This window comes from Eleutherodactylus coqui, chromosome 2 (assembly GCF_035609145.1).
Source record: "Eleutherodactylus coqui strain aEleCoq1 chromosome 2, aEleCoq1.hap1, whole genome shotgun sequence".
In the NCBI taxonomy this organism is placed as follows: domain Eukaryota; kingdom Metazoa; phylum Chordata; class Amphibia; order Anura; family Eleutherodactylidae; genus Eleutherodactylus; species Eleutherodactylus coqui.
The window spans coordinates 7679053-7690948 of record NC_089838.1 but is presented as its reverse complement, the minus strand read 5'-3'; the positions used below and the strand labels follow the sequence as shown (position 1 = coordinate 7690948).

Here is an 11896-nt window from a genome sequence, read left to right as displayed (position 1 = left end):
GATAGGACATCTATTCGCAGGTGAAGATTTTGTATGGAAGAAAACACATTTGTCTGAACGAATCTATTGGAATTGAAGACATCGCTTTGTGGCGTTATATGGCCGACATTATCACATATGGAAACGCCTCCGCAAATACGTTTGTCTGATCCGCCCTTAAACTCATAAACAGCGTGAATAATAGGTCGCTGTACGGCCTTCATCAGAGGCCTGTGTCAGACATATACGTCCCTGGGGGGGTAACATATATGGACAGTGACGTCACTAGAGGTTCCCCAGGACTGCAGAGCCCTTGAGCATGAGCCACTTCACTGCTGCCCCAGTGACCTTGCCAAGTGGGGGCAGTCAGTGTATGCCCAGGACTTGAGGCACCTACATTAATATGCTGCCATTGTTGATTCCCCCAGCTCTGGCTATGCAGTAGTATCTCTAGGAATGAGCCTGGCATCTGCTATGAAGTGCCACAGTAAATGGAGGCAACCAACAAGTTTTGTGCCATCCTCCGCTCAGTCTGTGCAGCTCCGGGCTGCCCCTTCCTGCAGTGGAAGTCATGTAAACCATAGTGACAGCAGAGCTATCAGGAGGAGACATACAGTGAGGAGCAACAGTACAGCAAACTGCAAAGAAACTGCCAAGGGTTAAAGGGTTGTTCCACTTCTGGTTGTTTTGCTACAAGAAGCTCAGTACGTTGTGGAGAAGCCCAGGTCAGCTGTGCAGACGGAGACCTACTGATGTAAATGTGATTCAGAGGCTGGAATCGGCACATGTGACGGGGCGGAGCTTCGCGATGATGCGTACAAGGGGGCGGAGCCAAAATGCCGGTGATGCTGAGACGAGCCGAATGGAGAAGATAGATCTGCGCAAGCGCGTCTAAAAAAGCAAGAAGACACCGAAGTTAGACGGAGCCATGGCAACGGGGACGCCAGCAACGGAGCAGGTAAGTGAATAACTTCTGTATGGCTCATATTTAATGCATGATGTATATTACAAAGTGCATTAATATGGCCATACAGAAGTGCTGAACCCCACTTGCTTTTGCGAGACAACCCCTTTAAGAGCAATTAAGTGTGCAAATGAAGCTTTCTCTGAATGCAGTTAATAGCCGGAGGGCTTTTATCTGCGCTCAGATCCTTTGTTCTCCACGGGAAACAATGCTATCAGCGCTCCCCGTGGAGAACTGCTGATAAGGCTGATGGACGATTTTTAGGTTAGACTGAATTTATTCAGCTAGCAGTGCCTGAAAAGCGCACGATGGGCGCACATTTAGACGCAACAATTTTCGCTAAAAAGATTGACAATTAGCGATTTTTTTCTTAGCGATCATCGGCTGGTGTAAATGGGCCTCTAGAGGACGTAAAAACATGCATCCTCTTTAGATTAAAGCCATGTAGGCTGAGGACGTGACGGCTCCATGCTATCGGTGCTCGGAGATAGCTGACAACATGGAGCCAGGAGCTTAACTATAGGGCAGGGGTCCCCAACTCCAGTCCTCAGGGACCACCAACAGGTCATGTTTTCAGGATATCCTATGGTAAGAACACCTGTGGCAATGTCTGAGGACCGACAATAATTACATCACCTGTGCAGCACTGAGGAAATCCTGCAAAAACATGACCTGTTGGTGGTCCCTGAGGACTGGAGTTGAGGAACACTGCTAAGGATGCAGTTGCAGCCAGGCCCAGGAGCCTTAGGAAGCCCATGAGGCCTTTCTTCTCCATATGGGAGCCCAGTACTATGAATAAAGCATTATAGTTAGGGGCCCTGTTACTGGTTTTGCATTGGGGCCCAGGAGCTTCAAGTTATGCCTCTGCATGGAACTGTCATGGTGGGCGGCGGGCAGCTTCCCCCAGCAATGCGATCGGCACTATCCGGTAAATAGCGCCGATCGCATTAAAGTAAATAAAAAGTTTTTAAAAAGTTAGTTCCAGCTTCTCTCAGAGATCGCATCCATGAGGTGTGCTGAAACTACTCACCTCCCTCTTTTATGATCTCCCACGATGATCTGGTCTGAAACTGATCCTCCGTCGTCTGTTGCACATGGGCGCCAAAGAAAGAAAGGCAGTGCATGCACAGAAAAGGAGATTGGTGCGAGACATTTGAAATCGCCTGGTTCCCGGCTACTGAAAGTCATTTTGGCCGTTCAAGGGCTCTACAAGTGGGCAATAGGGCCTAAATCACCTTCAAGCAGAATGTCTGTTCTGAAAGCCACCGGCTGCTCCTTTCGGTTTGGGCCCCCGTTGTGCATACAGACATAAGATTAGGGCCACAATGGGGATGTCTGTGAACACAGGACAAACAGGGATTCATTTTGAGGTGTAAATCCTCATTATCACGAGCACTATAGGAAAAAAAGATGTCTTTGAAATGACACATATGCAAAAATATCAAATTTTATTTTTTCTCCTCTAAATTGCATTAATTCCTGAAAAAAAACTGTGGGGTCAAAATCCTCCTGACCCCCTCAGTGAGTACAGTAAGGGGTGTAGTTTTTAAAGTGGGGTCATTTCTGGGGGTATCTATCAGGGCTTAGTCACGCAGGTGCATCGGCGCCGGTGTTACTGCAGGAAGAAGACGGCCGCACTTCAAGACTCCCCACAGAGCTGAAGAAAGAACACATGACCGGCAATGAAGCGGGTCACATGTTCTTTCTCCCGGCGCTGCAGAGAGACGTCCGTCTTGAAATACGGCCGTCTTCTTCCTGTAGTAACACGGGCGCCGATGCGCCCATGTGACTAAGCCCTCATTCTGACACCCATGAGCTTTTGCAAGCCTGGCTTGGTGCAGGAAAACAAAGTGTTCCTCAAAATGTCGATAAGTTACGTTAAATTTGAACGTCTCCTAAATGGTTAAAAAAAAACAACCAAAGTTTTCAAATGTGCATCCAGAATAAAGTAAACAGATGGAAATCTATATGTTAGCAAAAAAAATTGTACCGTATGTTTGCACATATTTGAGATATTACTGTTGAAAATGTGAAATAAATAACATATGTTCCCAATTTTGGCGCTTTTAATAAATATTTACAAATTCTATCAGCCTATTATTACGCCCTAAATGAAGTACAACATGTGGTGGAAAAACATGTCAGAATCACTGGGATATGCAAAACCTTTACAGAGTTATTCTATGTTAAAGTGACACATGTCAGATTTCCAAAATGTGGCTGCGTCACTAAGGCACAAACAGGCTTGATCACTAAGAGGTTAAAGAGGCAGTTGCTGATACCCGTCACCTTTTGTCAGGTTACTGTCTCCTAAAGTGAAGAGCCTGATGTGGCCATGCCCCAGCTTATTGCACGTGGCGTCACGATCAGGTGAGCTCCGTCATTATATTCTGTTTGATGAAGAAGCCATAATGGGAGAGAATTCAGATGTTCAACTTAAAGAACAATCTGCCCCCTGCTGGCAACAAGTAGAAATAAACTGTTTTTGTGTAAATCCATTGGGATTGTCGTGACGTAGACTTCCTAAACTGAATACATTGCTGGAAGTGTTACTAATCCTCTAAGGACCTGGAACACAAGTCTCTGGTCAACGGCCGTCATCTGAGATGTAAACTGAAGCTCCCGAGCTCCAATGTAATATGTGTAGCATGCCTCCACCGACCATGTGACATTGTAATACTGGGACCTGCTTATGGGGCGACCTCAGGCACAGGGCGACTGCTACCTCTGCATCTCCTGAACTATGAAACATATGACAAAGCAGTGATAACATCCAGGAAAGACGTCTATTTTATTATATACGGCCGATAACATGACATGTGATACAGCGTGATTATTACACGACGAGAGCAAATCACCAGAATAATAGAAATATTATATAACAATAATATGTCACAACCACAATCTTTGTTCTATTGCCAGTTCAGCTTATTTACAGTTCTTTACTGTTTTCAAGATCTCTGCTTGCTGTCATTCTATTGTATAACAGCAAGCAGAGATTTACAAAACTGTAAAGTATTTATTTACAACGTTTCAAATCTCATTGCGACAAATAAAGATTCTGCTTCTAATTCGGTGGCCATTCTTCGGTTAGCTCCAATAAGGCCCAATGTCCACGGGCAAATAGATTTATTAAATTTGCGCAGGTCTCCCGCATGCGTAATCCGCGCCCATAGGAGATCATTGGGCACCCGCAGGTAATTAAATACCTGCAGATGTCATTTTTCCCGGCGCGGAGATCGCACACGGAGGAAAACACCCGCAGCATGCTCCATTTATTTTATGCGGTTTTCCCGCACAGATGGGTTCTTGGGCTTCTATTGAAGTCAATGGAAGCCATCCGCCCCGCGACACAGATGCTGCTGACACTGCGTCCGTGCACTCACGACATTCATTGTGCGGGGTAAATGTGTTTCTTTGATAGATCATGCTTGCAGCGCTACCAAATATGTATTTTTGTTTTATTATTTAGATTCTTTTATTAGAAATCTGGCAAAGGGGGGGTTAAACTTTTATTAATTTTTTTAAAATAATTAGCAAAACTTTATTGATCTTATTTTTGCTTTTTTTTAGTCCCCAGAGGGAACAACAACTTGTGGTGCTTTGATCGCTCCTGTAGTATGATGTAAAGCCATATCCCTACATCATACTGTGATAAGGCAGACATTCTATCAAGCCACCCCACAGGTATGACTTGATAGGAATTCTGCCAGGACAGCCCTGGGGCCTTTCAGAAGGCCTCTGGCTGCCCTGCATGGCTTCCTGCGATCTCATTGACAGCTGCATTTAAAGGGTTAAAAGCTCAGATTAGCCCCGTGACTTATCGAAGCTGTTGCCGCCGGGTGTTGGCTGTAATGCACTCATATGGCATGTGTGTCCGCCTTTATCTTCAGGCACCCATTGACTTCAATAGGAGCATTAAATCACATTAATTGGAACATGTTCTGTTTTTTTTTGACGTGTGTGAAAAATGGATGACACTCAGGTGACGCAAAACACAACAAAAACTGAAGTAGAACACACATACTGTCGCAGTGAAATCGGTCAGTTTTTCACTGACTTAAGTCGCACTTGCCCCTGTGAATAAGACCTAAGAGTTGCCCCAGACACAAAAAAGATGATTACTTATTAATCACTGCTTATTATACCCTATGGGGGGCTCAGAACACTTTCAAGGGTCCTTATGCTGAAAAGGTGTTCCGTATGACCAGACAAGGCTGCTATCCAATCTCGGCGGTATGTTGTGTTGCACTGTCAACTTTTGGACCTGCTAGAGCAGGGGTCCCCAACTGCAGTCCTCAGGGACCACCAACAGGTCATATTTCAGGATCTCCTATGGTAAGATCACCTGTGGCAATGTCTGAGGACCGACAATAATTACATCACCTGTGCAACACTGAGGAAATCCTGAAAACATGACCTGTTGGGGGGGGGGGGAGGGGGGGGGGACTCGAGTTGGGGACCCCTGATCTAGAATGTTGTACAAGGATGTAAGCTAATAACAGTAATAATCCCGGAGGAGCCTCCATATTAGACCCCAACAGATCACCGAAATGTTTTGTTGAATATTCTACATCCCCGGGCTCTGGGGAATTCCTTACAGCAACTGTGATTCCTCAGCTGCAGATTCATAAACTGTTAGTTATAAGTCCAAAATGTGATCTATCTACCCCTAATGCAGCATGAAGCGGCTCGGTGAAGGAGGCAGTGAAGGTGTGTAAGTGTCTGATGGGGTCACACAGCTCATAAAAGGACAGCCGCCCGGCCCCATAATCCAGACAGATCCTGAATCTATTACTGGAGATCTTGAGAGGTAACCGGATCTCTTCACTGTCATGTATCACTGAGTACTGCTTATTATACTTCCTCAAAAACCAGGACTTGTTATTATCTCCAATGGATGACTGCTGCCCCCTCCTGTCTATACTGGGGTAACACATCCCCACCCACCAGCACCCAAATCTACTGCCCTCCACATCCCAGTAATGTCGTCCTGAGTAGAATCTCCGGCTGCTCATCACCTGATACTCCTGCAATCTCTTTGCTTTTTCTGGATGGATCAGGTTCTCTTGTGTGCAGGTTGCAGTTTTCCGGTCGTCTGATATATGGATATTATTACCAGCTGTGTTTACATCCAGTAATATGTCTGCAGGACCCTCCACATAGATCCCCCTCCTTATATCTGTAATTATGTCACATAATGTGTGTAATGTGTCTGAGATCACAGCCACATCTGGACCATCTACATCATGGAGCGGTTTATTATGTCCCCCTCGTGTCCCCATCACCTCCATCATGTCCCCGCGTGTCCCCATCACCTCCATCATGTCCCCCCGTGTCCCCATCACCTCCATCATGTCCCCCCATGTCCTCAGGATCACACAAGTCCCCGGTGTCTGGTTCCTGTAAGACAGTCAGTGGATCAGTCATGTTACACAGCTCCTCCATGTGTCTCATCTTCCTGGACAGCTCGTCCTTCTGTATTTCCAGCTTCTGGATGAGAGTAGAGGTTAAGAGTGACTCTTCCTTCTCCTGCCTAGAGATCTCACTCAGGACCCTCTCCTCCAGATCATCCAGCTGTCTCCTGATGTCTCTACACAGGGCAGTGACTCTCTCCGCTTCTCCAGATGCTTTTTCTTGAACATTTCCCCTGCGCTCCTCCAGACTCCGGACTCTTTCCTCAGTCTCCTCCCTCCTTGTGGTCAGTTGCTGGAGAACATTTCTCAGTCTCTCCTTCTTCTTCTCAGAGGCCTCATCCAGCATCTCCACCCGATGACCCCGATGTTCTCCTGCTGAACAATAAACACAGATACAAGCGGCGTCCTCAGTGCAGTAATATTCCAGGATCTTCTTATGGACAGAACATTTCCTGTCCTCCAGGTTGGCTCTGGGCTCACATAAGACGTGTTCTGCTGACTTGCTGTGAACTCTCAGGTGTTTCTCGCACAGAGAAGCTTCACACATCAGACAGGATTTAGCGGCTGCTACAGGAGAGTCCACACAGTAAGTGCAGAAGATCCCGGCTTCCGTCTGTGTCGGAGGAGTAATCAGGAAGTTCTCCATGATGTTACGTAGAGCCAAGTTCCTCATCAGTGCCGGCCGCTCCTGAGACTCTTCTCTGCATTCAGGACAGGAATAAACTCCAGCCTCGTCCTGTGTATCCAGCACACGATGAATACAGACCCGGCAGAAGTTGTGTCCACATCTCAGCATTACAGGATCGGTATAAGTGCTCAGACAGATGGAGCAGAGCAGCTCGTCTCTCACAGCAGCAGACGCCATGGCTGACAGAAAGAGAGAAACGAAACTAAAGGTGTCTGATGCTGGATAAACAGCGAAGTTGTGGTCACACCCATTCACTTAACCCCTTAAAGGCATTGTACGACTTAGGGTTCACGCCCACGGCCGAATTTTACTGTGGTTTCTGCTTCTTAAATCCGTGGCAGAATTCCTCAGGTATTACATTCTATTGAGCCCAATAGCTTTTCTGCCAGACAATGACGACATGCGGAATTTTACCGCGGATTTACGCGAACGGTAAGAAAAAATGCAGCATGTTCTATTTTCTGCGGATTTACGCCGCGGGAGGTCTCCAGTAATATAATATTAATGGAGGCCGCAGGAAATGCACGTTTTTCCGTGATTACTAGCGGGCACATTTTGTTTACCACGCGGTATTCCCTCGGCGTAAATCCGCGGGTGTATCCTGCGACGGTCGGAGGCGTGAGCCTTTAATGAATTTTAATTTAAAGAAGTTCTGGGTAAAAATAACATCCAATTTCAAAACACAAGATTTCTTCCAGGACTCAGATGTTACAAACAAACCTTTATTATACGGCATCCTCACAGAAGCAGATGGACAAAAAAGGGAGACTTCTACATGTTTCAGGCCTCACAAACCGATCTCTTCCTCAACTTCATGCCTCAACCCAATCATATTAAGAATACATGTGACGTGCTGATTTGAGGTCATGTGCGTTCTTATGGTTGACTTAGACACAACGATTTCCGCTCAAAATTCACTCAAAGCCGTCTTTTGAGCGATAATCATTCTGTGTACCTGCACTGACATTGTGCGGTTTTTGTTAAGGAATTGCTGACCGTTGTTTTTCAGCGCGCTGAAAGACAACGATCAGCCTTATCAGGAATTCACAGCAGGATATAGCTGATTCTATAGTTTCAGCTGTATCCCACTCCCTGAAGACAAGCGTGGTATAAAGAACACAGCTGTCCATCTGTGTTCTGCATCCCCCACTTGGAGCGCTCAGCTGTATACCAGCTGGGCGCTCCAAGCAGAGAACAGTTGAATGCAGAAGACAAGCAGCCATGCTTGTCTTCTTCGATCCCCCCGCTCAGAGCGTAAAGTGATCGCTCAAAGTTTGAGCGATTACCTTGCGCTGTAAAGGCACACGATTATCGCCCAAAAGACATCAATCGTTGTGTCTATATAAGCCTTTGATGTGATTGATTGATTGATTGATTGATTGAATATTCACCATATGTATAGAAGTGGTTTGTTTTTAACCCAAGGCATAAGGTTGGTAATGACTAGAGATGAGCGAGCACCAAAATGCTCGGGTGCTCGTTGCTCGAGTCGAGCTTTCCGCGATGCTCGAGAGTTCGTTTCAAGTAACGAACCCCATTGAAGTCAATGGGCGACTCAAGCATTTTTGTATATCACCAATGCTCGCTAAGGTTTTCATTTGTGAAAATCTGCAAAACCTATGAAAGTGATGGAAACGACACAGATACTGATAGGGCAGGCGAGGGGCAACATGCTGGGCTGCATCTCAGGTTCCCAGGTCCCACTATTAAGCCACAATAGCGGCAAGAGTGCCCCCTTCCCCCCCCTAACAATTTTTACTTCGGACAAACCCTCATTAGCAAGGCACACCTTAGCTAAGCACCCCACTACCTCCAACTAAGCACAATCACTGCCTGCAGGACACACCCCTGCCTCTTCTCCTGGGTTACATGCTGCCCAACCCCCTCCCCGCACAACCCTGCGTCTGCATCGCACACAAAAGTGCCCCTGCGCAGCCTTCAGCTGCCCTCATGCCACACCACCCTCATGTCTATTTATAAGTGCGTCTGCCATGAGGAGGAACCGGAGGCACACACTGCAGAGGGTTGGCAGGGCCAGACTGCGACCCTCTTTGAAAGTGTGGGCGACAGCCCACAATGCTGTTGAGAATTGATAATAGATTGACGTTCGATCTTCATTCCAATCCTGTGCCACCTCCATCAGGAGCTGCAAACGTGGGCATAAAGGGGACTCCGCTGCCAGCCCAGCACTTCTACACATCTCCACAATGCAGCAATACACTGTGTGGGAAGTATGTGAGCGGGCCCTTGGTCAGCCTCTGTCCCAGCAAACACCTTGTGTGGCCCAAGGTGCTGCGAGTGACATAGCAATGGGGACTCCATGTGTCCACACACTACTCATTCTGTTTGGGTGTCAGATACCTCCTTGACAACGCAAGGGGTAAACCATCTGCACTCTGCACCCTACCCAAGTCTGTCAGTGTTTTGGGGACAGACAGGTACAACTCCGCTATGGCAAGTCTGTGTGCAACCACAGCTTGGGTGGCTAGCAGGAAACCACAGACGGTACAGAAAGAAATCCCACTGCAGTGCCCCAGATAGCTGAGGTTACGTGAGAGGAAATACATGTTGGCTGCAGCCCACACGCCATGCCCTAGTCAGTCTGGGTTTTTTTAAAAGTGCCAGGTGAGTACAACTCCGCTATGGCAAGTCTGTGTGCACCCACAGCTTGGGTGGCTAGCAGGAAACCACAGACGGTACAGAAAGAAATCCCACTGCAGTGCCCCAGATAGCTGAGGTTACGTGAGAGGAAATACATGTTGGCTGCAGCCCACACGCCATGCCCTAGTCAGTCTGGGTTTCTTTAAAAGTGCCAGGTGAGTACAACTTCGCTATGGCAAGTCTGTGTGCACCCGCAGCATGGGTGGCTAGCAGGAACACACAGATGGTACAGAAAGAAATCCCATTGCAGTGCCCCAGATAGCTGAGGTTATATGAGAGGAAATACATGTTGGCTGAGGCCCACATGCCATGCCCTAGACATTCTGTTTTTTTTTTAAAGTGCCAGGCAGCGTGAGGCATCGCGACCCTTTAAACATAACCTCTAGGGGTTCAGTTTCTGCCAATTGAATTGGCCCTCCTGAAACCCCTTGTACCGTTTGCGTATTTGTGGAAACAGGGATATTAAGATCTCGTATTACTCGTGAACTGAAACAGGATTTTGTAGCCCCAGTGTCTATAAGGAAAGGCACTTCCACACCACCCATTGAAACAGGCTCAAAGATCTGAATGCTACTGTCTTCTGCTTCCAATAGGGACACCGGGGCGGGATTGCCGGGACTTCATTGGGACGGATTCGGGCGACGCGGTGCGTCGTTGCCGCTGGGAGTGGCGCCCTGATCCGTCTCCTGCTCACGGGGTCTCTTGGGACAACGGCAATTCTTGGCCAGGTGGTCTGCCTTGCCGCAATTATAACACTTTGTGTGTTTCTTCTACAGAACATTCTCTCAGAGACAGTACAATACTAACAGCATTTAACAGTGATACAGACTTCCAACCAATCACAGAACTGACATTTACACAAAAAGCAAAAAAATATACCTTAAAATTCCTATATGTTTTCTATTTTTAAGACCGTATAATTCACGTAATTTATTACAAGTTTCTTATTTCATTAACGCTTGGCTTCCTTCTTTCTATGACCCTGAATCGGTCAGAGAGTGACAGCCCCTTTTCTAACTGACTCTGAATTTTAGCCCTCTATGAAACAGAATAATAGCTACGATTTTAGAAAGCAGCCAGAACATTCAGACTTTAAACAACATTAATCATTAGTAATTACAAGAGGTATATTTCTCTGAGGATACTTTTATCCAACCTTCATGACTATCTCTGAATCTTTCCCAAACTTGCTGGTTTAAGACTCCATTCTCCCAAAATTCTAAACACCTGCTTTTTCTCAACAACTTACTACATTCTCTCCCCACGGCTAACTTGCTTTCTCTGTCTTTTGCTATTTCTCTAGCTGTTTTCCATATAGGCATACTCCTTGCCCTGTACGTTTCCCATATTGTCTGTTCTTAAAGCCCTCTTATCCCTTCCCTGACTCTATTTTTCCTCTTTTATTATGGCTTCTATTCCTTTTTCTAGACCGGCGTCTCTGATATTTTTCATATGCTTTTTCCCGTACTGTTGCCAGAACTCATAGTTAAAGGTTCCCGCCTTTCTAAGTCCTTTCAGTTTATATACTTTATAGGCTTGCCTACAAATGTCCTTCCCTTCCCCTTCTCTTATTATCTCGATGGGTGTCAGGAAAGTCTTAGACTGTTCGGACCCCATCCTGACTATGGACTTACCTCTTGATTTACCACTATCACAGTATTGAGGATGCACACAGCTTCCTCTGGGTAAATCTGGCGGTCACACTGACCTTTTAGTCCCTTCTGCCAAGTCCGCAACTGGCAGGACACTTATTTGTACTATGGACTTGTTCCCTGTTTTTACCTCAATCACACAGTATAAGGATGCACAGAGCTTCCTTCGGGTAAATCAGGCGGTCACACAGACCTTCTAGTCCCTTCTGCCACGTCCACAACGGGCAGGACACTTATTAGTCACGCAGACCTTCTTACGGGGATAGGGGGACCACGGCTTGCCTTGCTGGGCGGCTTTAGTAACCTTATATCAAATTACAGCTAACATTATGAGTCCGGCAGTTAAAGCAAGAATAAAAGCAATAATTTCTATAGCACACAGCAGACAGCATGGCAATATACACATATGGGTTCTTCCGTCTATTACAGTTAATAAGAACACCAAAAATAACAGGCAGAAGCGTCCTATAAACATGCAGCGACTAACCTCCTGTCAACACGGGACTGAAGTCAGGGGAGCCCAGAGCTGGAGTGG

At 46.6% G+C, this 11896-nt stretch overlaps 1 pseudogene; it reads right to left on the bottom strand.

The window, feature by feature from the left end:
• Positions 1–5571: 5571 nt before the first annotated feature.
• On the bottom strand, positions 5572–7243 carry LOC136609891 (E3 ubiquitin/ISG15 ligase TRIM25-like; annotated as a pseudogene).
• Positions 7244–11896: the final 4653 nt, after the last annotated feature.